The sequence below is a fragment of the Cricetulus griseus genome, chromosome 6 (genome assembly GCF_003668045.3).
Source record: "Cricetulus griseus strain 17A/GY chromosome 6, alternate assembly CriGri-PICRH-1.0, whole genome shotgun sequence".
Classification (NCBI taxonomy): domain Eukaryota; kingdom Metazoa; phylum Chordata; class Mammalia; order Rodentia; family Cricetidae; genus Cricetulus; species Cricetulus griseus.
In genome coordinates this window covers 126,873,743-126,890,368 of record NC_048599.1, presented here as the reverse complement: position 1 = coordinate 126,890,368, position 16,626 = coordinate 126,873,743, and the positions used below count along the sequence as shown (strand labels likewise).

The 16,626-nt window shown below is 35.7% G+C and overlaps 1 pseudogene; it reads right to left on the bottom strand.

The window, feature by feature from the left end:
• Positions 1 to 4,674: 4,674 nt before the first annotated feature.
• On the bottom strand, positions 4,675 to 5,573 carry LOC100760338 (annotated as a pseudogene).
• Between the last annotated feature and the right edge of the window lie 11,053 nt (positions 5,574 to 16,626).

Genomic DNA, 16,626 nt, shown 5'->3' with positions numbered 1-16,626 from the left:
TTAATGACAGTTTATAGACGTAACAAAGATTGTATTCAACACGTGTATACTGTTTCTAAAAGTATTATATAGATTTGATATTTTCTCATATATTTCATACTTTCATTTGTAACCTGGGTCTCTAATTAATAATAGCAATCACTAATGTTAGTTACATGAACTTGTAGAACCTGAAGAATGTAGAACAACGGATGGCTATTTAGTGCTAAATGAAATAATAATGAGTCCATTCAGACCTAAAGATTTGTTGCACCGAATCTTTCAGTTTGTTTTACCTCTATACGTGCATACTATATGAAAAGTTTCTGTTTGCCAATGCATTTCTACAGGGAATAAAAACAACTCTTCTACTGTGATCATTATAAGAAACAATGTGGTCTTAGGAAATATAGGCTAGTCTCATTGGCATTAGTGTAAAGCAAAAGTATAGAAACCTATGAGTTCTGGAGTTCTTAAAGAGTTTAAAAATATTGGGAAAGTGCATTGAACAAATCATTTTACTCTCCCATTTCACTCTCTCTCTCTCTCTGCGTGTGTGCGTGTGTGTGCGTGTGTGTGTGTCTTTCACTCTCTCTGACACACACACACACACACACACACACACACACACACACACTATGAAATAAAATGAAACAGTAGTCATCAGTACCCTAAGAGGTGGGTGTGATCAGCATATAGTTCTATTTTCAATTTTGATATTTTGTCATCTGTACATAGGAGATATTATTTATGTGGGAAATATATTATTGATATGCCCTTAACACTAATTTAATGTGGAATCAACAGGCTCTCTCACTGAGAATTTAAATGCAAAGCAGAAGTGAAGTATGAAATGAAAATTGAGTGCAAGTAAGACAACACAATGAAGAGTTAATATCTTGAAATTTTAAGCATGAACTATTCTTAAGAGCATCAGATTCACTTGGGACCTTCTTAGAATTGTAGATCCAACTCCTTTACTTCATATATACTAAGTTAACACCTGTATTTCTACAAGACCACTGTCTGGCCCACATATGCTCTAATATTTGAGAAACATTTCTATACGAAGACATTGTGGATTTATCCTGATTATGAATACTGTTCAAGTACATGGAGGACAATCACAGTAGATACTTACAAAGTTGGGCATATCATAGGAGTATATTCACCTAAATGAGATGCTGTTGAAAAAAAGACAAGTCATTCTTTGTAATATGTCCTACATCTAAATTCTTGGTATTTATTCTCTATAGCCTGTCTTGAATATAGTCTTTATTACTGTTAAGATAAACCCTAATAAAATCCTATGGCTCTTCTCTAAATTCTCCTGCATTTAAATGGCCAAAGTGATATGTTTTCAGGACGATTTTATTGTTACCAATTTTCTTCCTTAAAGTGCTATGTAGGGATATTGGCTTATGTGCACCAAAACATGGTTATGTTGATTTAATTGTACAGTATAAAACATACTGTAAAATTGCATTATTCATCTTTCCTTCATCACAATTGTTTAAAATAATCAACTCATGAAAACAATTGATCTATTTTGTGTCAGTTTTTGAGATATCAGTCTATAATTTACCAGCTCCAAGCAATTGGGCTCAGGGTAAGGTTTTTTTTTTATCAAGTTGGTAGTTCATGAAAAAGGAAAACCACCCACCTCATGGCCAGAGGAAAAAAAGGGAGGAAGAAATAGTCTTTATATGTTTTCAGTCTCCTTTAGAGTGTATGACTCCAGTAATTAAACATCCATTAACATCTGGACATCTGAGTGACATTCATGATACAACTTACTGTCAAACTTCTTGAACCATACAGCCACAGCCACTCTGACAGTGTATTTAAGATCACCTTCACAACATAGTCATGAATGCAAAAACTGTATTAAAGATATCCCAAGGCACAGCATGAGAGGCAAACAAAACAAAGATAGAGTTCATATAGCCTCTTTCCCCTGGTCATGCTGATGTGTTGTAGTACACTTACTTTTTGTGTACTTCTGTTTTGAATAAGTACATGTAAGAGAATTCTTGGAAACATAAATGTTTATTTACTTATGAAATGCGGATAAGTGAGAGGCTAAATATAATCACTGCATCCCTCATATTAACATGTTTTCCCTATACATTTCTTATAGTCCTTTAAACAGTTTTAAATGTTTTTCTCCAAATAGTATAGAGTAAAAGACAGGAAAAGAGAAAGTCCAGTCAATTTGCCTTGAAACCATGTAAATATTAAGATTTTTTTCTATAGGTTGGAAAAGAGGGTGCTGGAGTGTAGCCTAACTTAAGGAGCAGATACAGATGGAGAATGGGAAGAGGTGGCAGGTAAAGACTATACATCTTAGATGTAAGAGAACTTTCAATTTATCCCTAATGTTATGGTATAAAAAGTGTACAAGCTCACAAATTCTGTCACCAAAAACTAATAACACATGTTAATGAAAATTTCACCATAAATCTAGTGATTTCTGCTCTTCAAAGTTATGAACAATACAAGGAAATTGAGAAATCACATGACTGTGCTATGTGGAGTTTGGAGCCATTTGAATCAGTATAAATTCTATGCTATATAAGGTAATATCTAAGAATCACCATAAAGAAAAGTGCAAACTACAGCAACACAAGTATCAGTCATTTTGATTATCTTCAAAATGCATTCTAAAATTATTCATTTTATGGGACTCCCTTTACACTACAGAGTGGCAAGAAGAAATGCATGATTTAACTGCCAATAAAACTTTTAGAAATCAAATTGTTTCCTTTATGTATTTAATTTCTCAATAAGACTTTGTATTTATCTCTGAGCCCTGGATTGAACAGTAATGTAGGTAAAACAGTAACAGAACTACAAACTCTTCATGTAAATTCGGAAACAATCTTGGAGAGAAGATGTTCATGCCTTGATTGTGATTTGCTCATGGGATGCATCTATGAACAACTCAGTAGTACCCAAGTCTTGAAGAAACTTCCATGGTGACCTCAATGAAAAATTAACAACTACACATGCAAAGCATAGGGAAATGAATTAATGTCTAAATGATTCTACATTCTGCTTTTCAGGATGTTACACAGGCATTACAGAGGTCATTTTTAAATGTATTTTTCCTTTAAAAGTAATTTTATTAACTATACTGGTTTTCAAAATATAACAATGATGAAAAATTTACCATTCTTATATTCTTTAGGTACAAATATTAGAAAAAATCTCAGAAACTGGGATGAAACTTAATGTCAGTAAAATGTCAAAACATAAATCTAAATATAATTTAACAAAATAAATGAGGCCATCATTTATATAATTCCATTAGATTTTTATGCTAGACCTTAATTCGAATTGTATAAATTATTAACCATATTACATTGTATTCAGCTCATCATTATTCACTAAGAGGTGGCTGCCTAAATTTCTGCAGTTGCCATAATTTTTCTTGAGAATTTATAGAATCTTAATATTAGATTACATGGAAAACTACTTACTAGGATATTATTTTTAAGCTTCCGTTTTTACTTACCCCATTAAACTACTAAAAATCAATTCATTAAAAGTATATGTAGCCAAAGGAAGCTGGGAGATTTGATGAAATTTTTACCAAATTAAGTTTCTAGAAATCTTCCGTCCCTGAGAAAGAGCACAGTAATGCATGCAACTTAGTATGTTGGGAACATTTGGCAAAGATCCAGACCCTGACCACCCTCATGTGATGTAGGGTGACACTGAAAATCAACTTTCCAATAACAGTGTGTAAATGTGACCTAGGGATCTGTATCAAATGTCTCCATCTGCATACAGTAGTGTCAATAATGTGAAATACTGACAAACATGATTTATGCAGAGCGAAAACATTTGGGAGACCATTGACTGATTTGTATCTGCTACATGTCCACCTCCTGGACTACGGGACACATGTAAGTACTTGGGAATGAATGAAGTCCTCCGCTAATTTCAAACTGTAATTTCAGCTTAGCCAGTAGTTTTGAATAAAATGATCAGTCATCTCTCTAAAACTATAGCTTAAACAATAAAAATTAGTTGTGCTCTAGGAGATTCCAGTATTGGGAGAACATGGAACTTCTTTCAGTGGGTTGCTTTAGAACACTTTGGTGGACATTCCATATTTTTCCAGATGCTGGTTTAAAGAAGAAAATTAGGTCATTATTCAGACTCCCATTGGAATCAAAGCCCCAGGCAAGTGTAGAAGAGAAGATGATGATTTTAAAAGAGCTCCAGCAATCAACTAAATCCATTGTATTTAACATTTCTTTCATAGTCTTAGAAAACCGGTTTCCTTATTTTGAAAGTAGTCCTCCTAAAAGTCCAATGCCTAGCTATACACTACAGGAACACTGAAATAAAAATGATTTTTTAAATAAAAATGATTTTTAAAGACTAAATAAAACTCAAAAGATCATAATGGTAATATCTAAAACCTTATGTTGATAATATTTTCAGTACTTGTTGATGGAAGTTTCATAAACTAAGCTGATAATTTGATTTTGGGAGGGTGCAGTGAACTTAATTGATGGTATTCAAGAGAATAGGGCTCCCTAAACCCCTCCTTATTCTGGGGGTCTGGGATGGAAACTGTGAGGGAGATGATCAGTGTGGGGGTTGTTGGACCGGGAATGCTCAGCAGCCAGGGCCTCTCTTGCTCGAGTCCTTACTGGGGGTAGATGGTCCAGGGTGGGCTTCTTATTCCTTGGAGGCCATGTAGGCCATGAGGTCCACCACCCTTTTGTTGTAGCCGAATTCATTGTGATACCAGGAAATGAGCTTTACAAAGTTGTCATTGAGAGCAAGGCTGGCCCCAGCATCAAAGGTGGAAGAGTGGGAGTCACTGTTGAAGTTGCAGGAGACAACCTGGTCCAGGATGCCCTTCAGAAGACCCTCAGATGCCTGCTTCACCAGCTTCTTGATGTCTTCATACTTGGCAGCTTTCTCCCGGTGACATGTCAGATCTACGATGGACAAATTGGGGGTAAGAACACGGAAGGCCATGCCAGTCAGTTTCCCGTTCAGCTCTGGGATGACTTTGCCCACAGCCTTGGAAGCGCCAGTGGATGCAGGGATGATGTTCTGGACAGCCCCAAGGCCCATAACGGCACAGCTTCCTGGAAGGGCCATCCACAGTCTTCTGGGTGGCAGTGATGGCATGGACAGTGATCATGAGTCCTTCCACAATGCCAAAGTTGTCATAGATGACCTTGGCCAGGGGGGCTGAGCAGTTGGTGGTGCAGGACGCATTGCTGACAATCTTGAGGGAGTTTTTGTACTTGTCATGATTCACACTCATTACAAACATGGGGCCATCAGTAGAAGGGGCAGAGATGATGACCCTGTGGGCCCCACCCTTCAAGTGGGCCCCAGCCTTCTCCATGGTGGTGAGGACACCAGTAGACTCCACAACATACTCAGCCCCAGCATCACCCCATTTGATGTTGGCAGGATCTTGCTCTTGGAATATGGTGATGGCCTTCCCATAGATGACAAGATTCCCATTCTCAGCTTTGACTGTGACTTTGAACTTGCTATGGGTAGAGTCATACTGGAACATGTAGGCCATTGAGGTCAATGAAGGGGTCATTGATGGCAACAATGTCCACTTTGCCAGAATTGAAGGCAGCCCTGCAAACCAGGCATCCAATATGTTCACTCTGACCTTCACCATGGTGTCTCAGGAACGAGGCTGGAACTGCAGGAAAAGATGTGGCTGTCCCTAGAATAGGGAGGATCAGAGAGCTAAGCTGATGTTTTGAAACTGAATGGTATTTATACTAAATGTAAATATTGGACTTATATAATTTATCTGTATTTATACATCAAGCAGCGAAATCTCTATTTTCTATGTTTAATTCACATCGCAATATTGAACACAAAATCAGGTGTACAAGTTTAATAAAATCATGGAAGTTTCTTCTAAACTCAGTTGTTTTCATTTGTGAAGTATATCTGAACCACAAAGATGAGATTTAACAATTAGCTTAAATATTATTTAATATTGACTAGTATTGTGTAGTTAAACTGTTAGTAGTGAATGACGACATGATAATTCATAACACTAATTCCTAAATATTTCAAGATTAGCATATATTAACCTATGCTGTTAACTGAAGATATAGGTGCTAATAAAATTATTTATGTTTTGCAGCCCAACACATTTACTTTAATATTTCACTGAACAATGTAGGATATAATTTGTAGATCTGTGTATCAACTGTGTATTTACAAATTATGATGGTAGAATCATGTCAATAGTGTTATGAACACTTGCTCAGTAGAGAAGGACACATTCTAGTAAGTATTCACGTTTTATTCAACATTTATAATTGTGAGCAGTGATCTTAGTTTGTAAATTCTTGAGGATCAAGGCCATTGACAAGTACATTTCACTGATACCTCTATGTCAACAAATTATTAAAAATACCTTGTGTTCTATGCTCCCTTGTGCCTCATACTGCTTCAAATACCAACAAATAACTAACTTTCTGTACAGTGTCAGCACCAGATAACTTCCTAAAATTGGTGAACTTTTGTTAAGAACTCATCTATCTAAATTTTATGTCTATAATCTGTCTTTTTAAACTAACACAGATCACACAGAGGTGAATTTCCAGATTTTGTATAGTGTGGGTCATAGCTTTGAATCAATTATAGACACTGTCAACATAGACACTCCTTTTATATGATGCACATAGGTGGTCTCTTAAAGAGCTCCACACAAATATCATTGATCTGGTGAACACATCTTTGCAAGGTAGCAAGCAGTGCTCAGTTTACAGTTGTCTGGAGACATCTGTTTCCAATGCAAACTACAAGAACAGCAAAAATCATCTGAACTCTGCAGGCATCCTTTTATGACTTTAAAACAACAAATGAATGAATGAATGGATAGATAGATAGATAGATAGATAGATAGATAGATAGATAGATAGATAGATAGATAGATAGATAGTAAATCCAAACATCATGCATGGAATTATACAAATGTGCACTGTCTGTGGTGGTCTGCATGGAATCACTGAACCTGCAGTACTCTCTTCCTGTAGCCAGTTCTTGACAGGTGCCAAATAGAACTGAAAAATGCATTTCTGAAAATATTATATTTGTCAGGTTCCTATTAGGTATTAGCACAATGCAAGTAGCTTTTTACTGCACAATAGTTGCCTATATCCTTATCACTTAAAATGTGGCCTGAGGACCAGAAACATCTGTAGAGCACTCCTTACAAATGGGGGTGAATGAACCAGAGTCACAGCACGTACTAGACAGTACCTGGCTGATTTGAATGTACTTTCACACCAAAGTCTAAGAATGAGTGATGTAGTAATGTTGCCTTATTTTACATGTTATTAAAAAAGAAATCATGACATTGATTTCAAGAGTACAGAGTGATTATCGCTGTTGAAATACAGTATTTCTAAGAATGGTAAAAGGGTAGATAATGTGTTGAAGATTTCTAAATATCCAGATGTTTGACATTATTTTTCCTGTATACACAGCCTCCCCAACCATACATCCTTCATAAGAAAAGTTTCCTCCAGAGGTCTGACTTCGTTGAAATGCCCACAAATTCTCTTGGATCTGTCTATGGCTAACTTCCTGACTGTGCACTTGTGAATTTCTGTGATGATCTCCAAAGAAAAACAAGTGCCTTGTATTTAAACTTTTCCATCACAAGAAGCAATTCTACATGTTAATGGCAAGTGCCGAATGTGTGGACTGCTGTAATCTATTGCATTTACCATTTCTTACACACAAGCCAGAAACTTCAACTGTCTGCCTGAAAATTAAAAGCAGATCACTGCTTATGCTCCATTTCTTCATTTGTCTGGAGAATCTTTATACCTGGGTAGCTGGAAAACACTCAACTAACTGCTGCATACTGTTCTCCTATGAACTGTCAAAGAACACGAAGGTCAAAAACTGTTTTATGTGAGGCTGAAGGGATGGCTCAACACTTAAGAGCCCTTTCTGCTTTTTGCAAAAGATATAAATCTGTTCACAACACCACATTGGGTGGCTTCAATCTTCCTGTTACTCCAGCTCCTGGGGAATCCATGGCCTCTTGTGGCTTCTGCAGGTACATACATGTGGCACGGAGAGAATTAAAAAATGATAAAATCTAAATTGTAAAAAATATCATATGCTTAACAGATGATTATTTTATTTTTAAGATTATGATATGATATCATTCCCACACTCTCTCTCTTCCTGACAAATCCTTCCATATATATCCTCTGTGTGCTTTCAAACTCATAACCCTTTTTTTTCATTGTTGTTACATATTTGTATGTATGGGCTAGAGAGATGGCTCAGCTGTTAAAGGCAATGCTCACATCCAAAACATGCATGTATGTATATACATATATATTTCTAAATATGCGAAATATGCACTGCTCAGTCTGTAAAATATTACTTGTATGAATGTTTTCAAGGCTAACTCCTTGGTATTTGAGAATAAGTTGGTGTGCTCTTTCCTGAGAAACATTATTTCTCTCAATATCGGCATGCCATGGTAGCCTACAGTTCTTTGTTTAAATTTGAGTCCTTATGGTACTGTCTTCCCTTATCCATTTTGACATGTCTATTGTTGTCCTTCTTTGGGTCATGTTTAGTTAGCTGGTGTCATGGTTTGGATGAAACTTCCAACATTCCTAGGAGACAATTTTATACTAAACTCCTGATCTAGTTCTTACCACCCTACTGCCTGCTCTTTCTCAATATTTCCTAAGGTTTTGGGTCAAGAAATGTTTTATAGATGAATCCCTTGAGACAGGGATCCACAGCTTCACATTTTGATTGCTGAGATTTTGTGTAATGATTTCAGTCCATTACAAAGGGAAGTTTCAAACGTGAGGGGTGAGGAAAAACATTTGTTAATGCACAACCTTCAATTTTATAGTAAGCTATTTTTATTTTAAGGATGCTAAAGGCATTTTAAATAAAAATATTCTCATTTGTCTAATCACTTAATGACACATTTTGAATGGTATAAGCAGTAACCTTAGGCACCTTTGGAATTTTGTTTTGCTGCTACTAAATGGGGGTGGAGCTGGTGCTCTTCAGTACTGCCTTTGGGAAATGTTATCACACACCAATCAACAAGCCTTCCAGCTTGCCACTTATTTCTCTAACTTAAAAATCCTCTGATTGTTTCTAAACTAATTAAAATAAATAAATAAAACAATGAAAATAACATAAGGATTCATCTGTGATGTAAATAACAAAATGGAAGAAAACTGTCAAAATAATATGCTTTAAACTGGAGTGTATAAAAAGGAAAGTATAATTTATCCTTAGTAGCCAGTTCAAAAATAAACAAATTCTGTCTCTGTCTCTGTCTCTGTCTCTCTGTCTCTCTCTCTGTCTCTCTCTCTGTCTCTCTCTCTGTCTCTCTGTATCTCTCTCTCTCTCTCTCTGGATGTGTGTGTGTGTGTGTGTGTGTGTGTGTGTGTGTGTGTGTTACTCTCATGGATTGTTTACTTGTTTCAGTTTGGGAAATTTATGACCCAATGCTGCTTCTAAGATGATGATACATAGCAAAGACATTATAAGTAGAAGTGGTTGTCAGGAGAGCATCACAAACATGATGGGAAGGCTGACCAAACAAGAAACTGAGGATGGGATCATGGCAGAATCTCAGATGCAGAAACTGGCTCAGTTCAAATGAGTAGTCTTGTGTCAAGATGACTTACAGAGTTGTTGACAGAAGTTTTTGTTCTGCCAGGTCCCACAACCCTTTAGTTTCAAATAAATACACAGAAAGTTTTATTAGTTATAAACTCTTTGGCCAATAGTTTAGACTTCTTACTGGCTAGCTGTCTCTTAATTATTAACCCATAACTACTAATCTATGTATTTCTACATGGAAGTGTAGGTGGGGGTACCTGATCAGATTAATTCTGGGGAGAGGATGCAGAGAGTGAGCCTTGAGAGAGTCGCCATATAGCTGCTGGGAAGATAGGATGCATCGCATTCTCTAGTAAGCCAAGACTACATGGAAATACAGTTTAATAAAAATGGGTTAATAATTAAGAGAGCTAGACAATAAGAAGCCTGCACCATTGGCCAAACAGTTAGTTTATAACTAACATAAGCCTCTGTGTGTTTATTTGGGACTAAACAGCTGCAGCCCCTGGTGGGACAGAAACTCCATCTACACATAGTCACTGACAAATATGCCTATTTTTCTTTGGTTACCGGCTGGCTTACTCTCCATGTAAATCTGGGCATTTAATACTGTCTTTCCCCAGGAATAACCCTACCCAACACTCTTGCTCTACATAGACAATTGAGGAGAAGTAGAAACCATTACCTTAGTTGCATCCTAACTGGATATGCAAGACCCTCTTTTTTTTTTTTTTTTTTTTTTTTTGTAGATCAAAACCAGGGTTTCCTTTCTTTTCTTTTCTCTTCTCTTGTCTTCTTTTCTTTTACTTTTATAATTGTAATTAGGCCAATTTTTAAATTAGAAATAAGTTTCTTTTAAATGTCAATCCCAGATCCCTCTCCCTCTGTTCTGCCTCCCCAACCCCTATCCCAATGCCTTTCTGCTCCCCAGGGAGGAGGAGACTTTCCATGGGGGAATCTTCAAAGTCTGTCCTGTCTTTTATAGAAGGGCCTCGGTCCTCCACCATGTGTCTAGGATGAGAGAGTATCCCTCCATGTGGAGTGGGATCCCAAAGTCCATTCGTGTACTAGGGATAAATTCTGATCCACTACCAGAGGCCCCATAGATTACCCTAGCCTCCTAATTGACACCCACGTTCAGGGGGTCTAGAACAGTACTATGCTGGTTTCCCAGCTATCAGTCTGTGGTCCATGAGCTCCCCCTTGTTTAGGTCTGCTGTTTCTATGGGTTTCTCAAGCCTGGTCTTGACCCCTTTACTCATTAATCCTCCCTCCCCTTTACTCATTAATCCTCCCTCTCTGCAACTGGATTCCAGAGTTCAGCTCAGCGTTTAGCTGTGGGTGGCAAGATCTGCTTTTTAATTCTCCCAGTTCTCAGGAACAAATTGTCTGTTGTCACAATAAGTTTTTACCTGAGTTAGGGTCATCTTCTCCTAATTTCCTCAAGAAACACTATTCTCTTTCACTCTAATTATTTGAGACCATGTTGGAGTCATGTTTTCCATTCAGTACGCAAAGTGATATAATTCACCTTGAAAAAAATGTTTTGGATATTATTCAGCATTCTGGTCACATTTTATCTTTTGAATTTCAGAGGGAAATAATTAAAAAGCTATTCATCTTTTTATAACATTCTCAGACAAAAAGAAAGTTTTATATTCTCTTTTTGAAAAATATATAGCATGGGATGTGTAGTATGTGTTTTTTTGTCTCGTCTTCAATATTTAATGAAAATGATTGAACTTTTCCTAGATATTTTTGTTCATGTGGCCTCATGATGACTTTGTCATTTGACTCTCTTTGTGTTCCCTTGGCTTTTATTAACCAGTCTTCCCTTTACTACTTCATTCATATATATTTACTCAGAAGTTATACTTCCTCCGTTTTTCCTTTTAAATACTTTAATTTCTCCTATCTTTGCTCATAACTTCATTTATTCCATTTACATGAATGACTTACTTGGACCTCTCTAACCTCTTCTGTCTAGACATCAGTCTTGACAAAGGAAGAAATTAAACAGCATTTCTACTCTGTCTTCATATGCATTGTCTTTCTTCAATATATTCAAAACCACAAATTTTCTTTTCTCCTCAATTTAGTAAGCACATTTAGTGAACTCCTAATTTCGATCAATAAGAATAATCATCCCATTCATAAAATGAGAAATCTTCAATTCTTTTATCTTTCATACAAAGACACAGTGTCATCTCATTGACATTATGTCTGAAATCTCTGATACTTTATGTTTCTGACCTTGGATAATGTCCACTTATTTTATTTTGTATAAGTATTTTAATCCTCATTATAAGATTATACGTGTGTGCCCCTTGATTATGTACTTTGACCTCTTTACATTTACATCCCTGAAATATGGCTTGTAGTTTAGTAACAACACATATTGAATTCATATTTATAAATACAGAAATCAGCTAGAGCTTTGTAAATGGATAAAATTGAATTTAATCTTTGCTCTTCATTATCTTGGTAATCATTAAAATCATGACATCTTACAAAATCTATTTGTAGCCTTTTTAAAATCTCTTTTTGTCTTTCAATGAAACAGAAATGAATCAGTTAGCCTGGTGAATCTCACAGCTGACCCTCTTTTCTTCTACCCATCATCACTGTCTCTCTTATTCGATCAGTCTGGTCTATTTTCAGTATCTTTCCAACAAGGTCTTTCATACATGAATGCCTCCATAGGTCTGTTTGTCTTTCTATTCTCTGCTTGATGCCTGTGCTTCTAAATTCTTATACAACCAGATTCTTCATTCACTTGTCTTCTTCCTTTAACTACTGAAATACTGGCAGCTCCTCAATAGATATTGAAAGGAATACAGATAGTTGGAGGGGTTGAATCACCAGTGATTGACTTGAGTTGAGAGCTGAAGGCAGCATTTGGCCTTGAGGAGAAATCACACTGAGGTACCACTATGTCTAGGTTAAATTGATCATGAACTTACATCTGAAATCAAAATGGTGCTTGGCTTTTTCCTTATTTCCTTTTTTGCTTCTGTGATTCCCACTTTGTGGTTTTTTAAAGAAATATTCCGTAAATAAGTTATTTGTATATGAACTGTGATCACAAATTCATGTTCTGAGGAGAGTAATGAATGCACAAACCATTTTCTTTCTGTGTCCTTTGGTTTGCCACTTCTACAAAAGACTCCTCACTTCAATCTTGGTACTTGTCTTCCAACTTTTATTTTATATCAGCATTATGCAGAGGTCTGCTCTGATACTTTATTCTCAAATTACCTATTTGTTTTTTATAGTCCTTTGTATAGGTTTTGGTTTATTTATTTATGCTTTTCAGTAACATGCATATTTAGCAATCTTTCTCTGGTCATCAAAGTGTTAAACAGCAAATGGTACATGGTAAGAATTGAATCACTTGATAGCAAGATCAGTAATAGACTTAATTTTCAAGTCTCACAAATGTAAGGATGGAATTTTTTCTCTTACATGGAATTCAGGGAGAAAATGAACATTAATTAAGTAGGAGACTGTTAAAGATGTGGGAGAGGAAAAGAGAGGAGATATGAAAGGATGACAGTGGTGAATGTGATCAAAGCATACTCTCTGACTTCTGGAAATGCCATAGAAAATGAAGCCCATTTTGTTGTACAAGCAATACATTTTTTTTAATTGCAAAAACCAACTAGTTTCAAAGAAAAGAAATAACCAGAAAATAAGAATATAAATCAAATAACAACAGTACTGAATAAATAATAAAATGTTCAAATATCTAATTATTTCTCAAAAGTTACTGTGCTCATTCTTTGGTAATACAAAAAATATTGAGTGTTATATCTCCTAGGAGCATAACAGACATTTCCTAACAATAAAAATTCCCAATTATTTCTCAGAGGTGTTTATTTGAAAAGAAATATTTTATTAGATGTTATTTATTTAATTTAACACTAGAAATGTACATTCTGTTTAAGCTTTTTTTCTCATGTGTAAATTTCAGAGGGAAGTGTAATTAATTATTGGCTCCAAAAATAAGGTACAACAATCTTAACTTCCAGTATAGATTCATTATATAAGGGAGAAAGAAACTAAGCTCATTTTCAAGTGTAGAGGCAGATAATGGCCATGTCATCTGGTGAGTGCCTGAGAAAGCACCTTAGCTAGGGATTGGAAGAAGTAAATAACTAAACAGGTTACAGAAAATCGAAGAGTAACCCAGTATTCACATAAACAATCTATGGTAGCTTTCTAACTAAAATACAATTTATATTCATATGTATTTCAATAACCTATTTCTCTCTCTTGTGCTTACACAGAAGATGGATTGAATATGTTGCTACTGAATAACATATTTTTCATTTCTAGTGAAGCCTGCTCTACTCTCATCTCTGACTGCCTCTTTCTTTGGTTTTGAACACTCCAGGCACCTAAGATTCTTAAACCAGTACACAGGCCTCCTCTATTTTTTCCCTGGTAAAAATTAAACATGAACATTACTTCTAGTTACAGACTAATGTCATATGATACATTGATTTATTCTGAATATATGGAATTTAAGTGTATCTTCCATACTCCATATTGATGTAAGAAAGACACATGGCAAAGACTTTACTTTGTCTCTTTGTTGTCAATCAAAAATGTCTGTTTTAAAATTCTTTTATATTCAGCAATCAGTAAGCTCCTGGGGATGACACAATTCTATCTAAGCATCAGAGGTAGTTAGGTAGATAGAAAGAAAGACAGATGGATGTACATATGTAAAACTAAAGTTATCAGTAATTCCAAAAAATGATGGTGTAAATGTTGATATGTATAGTTAATTATAATAGTTTGTTTCTTTTGTCAATCTAGACTCAAACAAAATACTATTTAAAATTTCACTGGGAAGTTTATTTGAAATAGTCCCACATGGATTACAAATATTAACAACTTCTGAGTTTTCCTAATTATTTTATAATCATCAATTTTAGAAAAGCAAAGATCATTTATTAATAATTAACTATATTATTATAAAGCCTAAATTGACATACATTATTACATTGCATCAAATGATTTCTGTAGACTGAACTGAAACTGGTGTTAACAGTGTTCATTGGATCTAAAATGTAGCATTTACTGAATTGATCTTATTTAAAATCATAATGCCCCACACAGAGCACTAATAGAGAAAACTATCATTTTGAAACCTATGATAGAATAATGTGGGAAATTACCAATATGGAGTCAGGTAAAAATACAAGGGAATTTAATAAGGAAAAGCCTTACTTACAAAGTGACCTAGCCAGCAGGCGGGCAACAGTAAGTGCAGCAAGCAGAAGATGAAAGTGAAATTAGGGCACTACATAAGTGTCCCTCTCCCTTCAACTTTCCCTACATCACCATGACCACACCCTCACAGGTGTGGTAGGGCACATCTGTAGCCAACCCCTAAGAAGGCGTGGCTACAGCATCCCCTACAATAGAATTCTTTGGGTTGAGAGTAAAATTTATTTAAATATTCCCTAAAAATAAATGATTTCTTCAGATCACATAATCTAAATAGCAACCAGTTCAAATTAATCACTAGGCCACATTCTACTTCCAGATTCTCTGTATTCCCTGACAGTTGTATCATTCTTAAACTCAATGTACAGTAAGATTAGTAGCAACATCTCTAGTTTAATATTCTCCAAAGATCACATAAAGCTTTAAAAGAGGAAAAAAAAAGAGAAATTTTAAGAGTAATTTAGGACATATCTTTATTCTCAGTAGTCAAATTAAGTGATTACCATTAAATTAATTTATTTTAATTGGTCTGTGTGTCCTATTAAAGTTTCCATTGTACATGCTGCACAAATGCTTAAACAATGAGTTATATATATTAGTTATACACAAGACCCTACAGTCTTTTATTTTCTACTCTTAAAATGAAGGAAACCCTTCTAACATAATCAAGTATCCAGGCAAAAAGTACGAAATGATTATTTGTAGAAATGTTGTGAGAGGGTTGGTTCTGGAACCAAGGAAAAGGAAATATAGCGAGTGTGTGTCATAACTGCCCTGGCAAGTTGCTTGGTTCAAAGTTTCAGAGCATAGTACAGAGGGAGATGTGCCATGACACAGGAGATTATAACAGACATAATGAGGTAAGAGGACAGAGGCTGTTTTGGAGAAATGAAAATGACTGAATGCAGCCATAGCAAAAGGGCGCCTTGGAGAAAAGCAGCCCCATAAATCACTGCACAGCTGCCCCAACAACTCTGATTGAATACTAAGCCTTATATACTAAGAGAAAAAAATTTTAAAACTAGTGTATTAAGTGACTTTTCTGATACTGTGTTGAAACACCCGGACCAAGACAATATTTAGAAGGAAAGGCTTAGTTGGTTTTGGTACAATAGGAATAAGAGGCAAACATGACAGCAAGCAGCAGGCATGGTAGCAGGCATTATATGCTGAGAGCTCACATCATGAAACTGGAGCAGAAAGCAGAGATAATAAACTAGAGGTAGAGCAAGGCCTTAAGCTCTCAAAGCCTGGTCCTGGTGCATTACATTATCCAGTAAGACCACACCTCCTAAGCCTTGGCAAACAGTACCATCAACTGGGACTAGATGCTAAAATGCTCAAAAGAGTAGGGGTACATTTCACATTCAAACAACCACAACTAGACAAGAAATAAGATCTAGTGAGTGCATACTACCAGAGAAACAACAACTGGTTTGTTGAGCATTATGAGCTCAGCATCGTATAGAACTCACACAAGCCTATAAACACTGTGCTCTAAGAATGAGAAAAAGATTTCTTACCTTTCCTCAAGTAGAGATTCTAAGTCCTAGAGATTCTAGAAATGTCACTTATTGAAACATGAAGTCATTCAGTTCAAACAAAAAGGAAAGGTGAAAGTGTGAGATTCATTGAAAGATTTTTGATTGTGTGATAGCTTGAGTTTATTTGTTTGAAATTTAAAATTTTCATTCTATATGTACCCTAGGTTGACTTTGGGCTCATAATTTTCCTTGATCAGACTTTTTGCTCTGTAACCATAAAGGTTTGAAATAA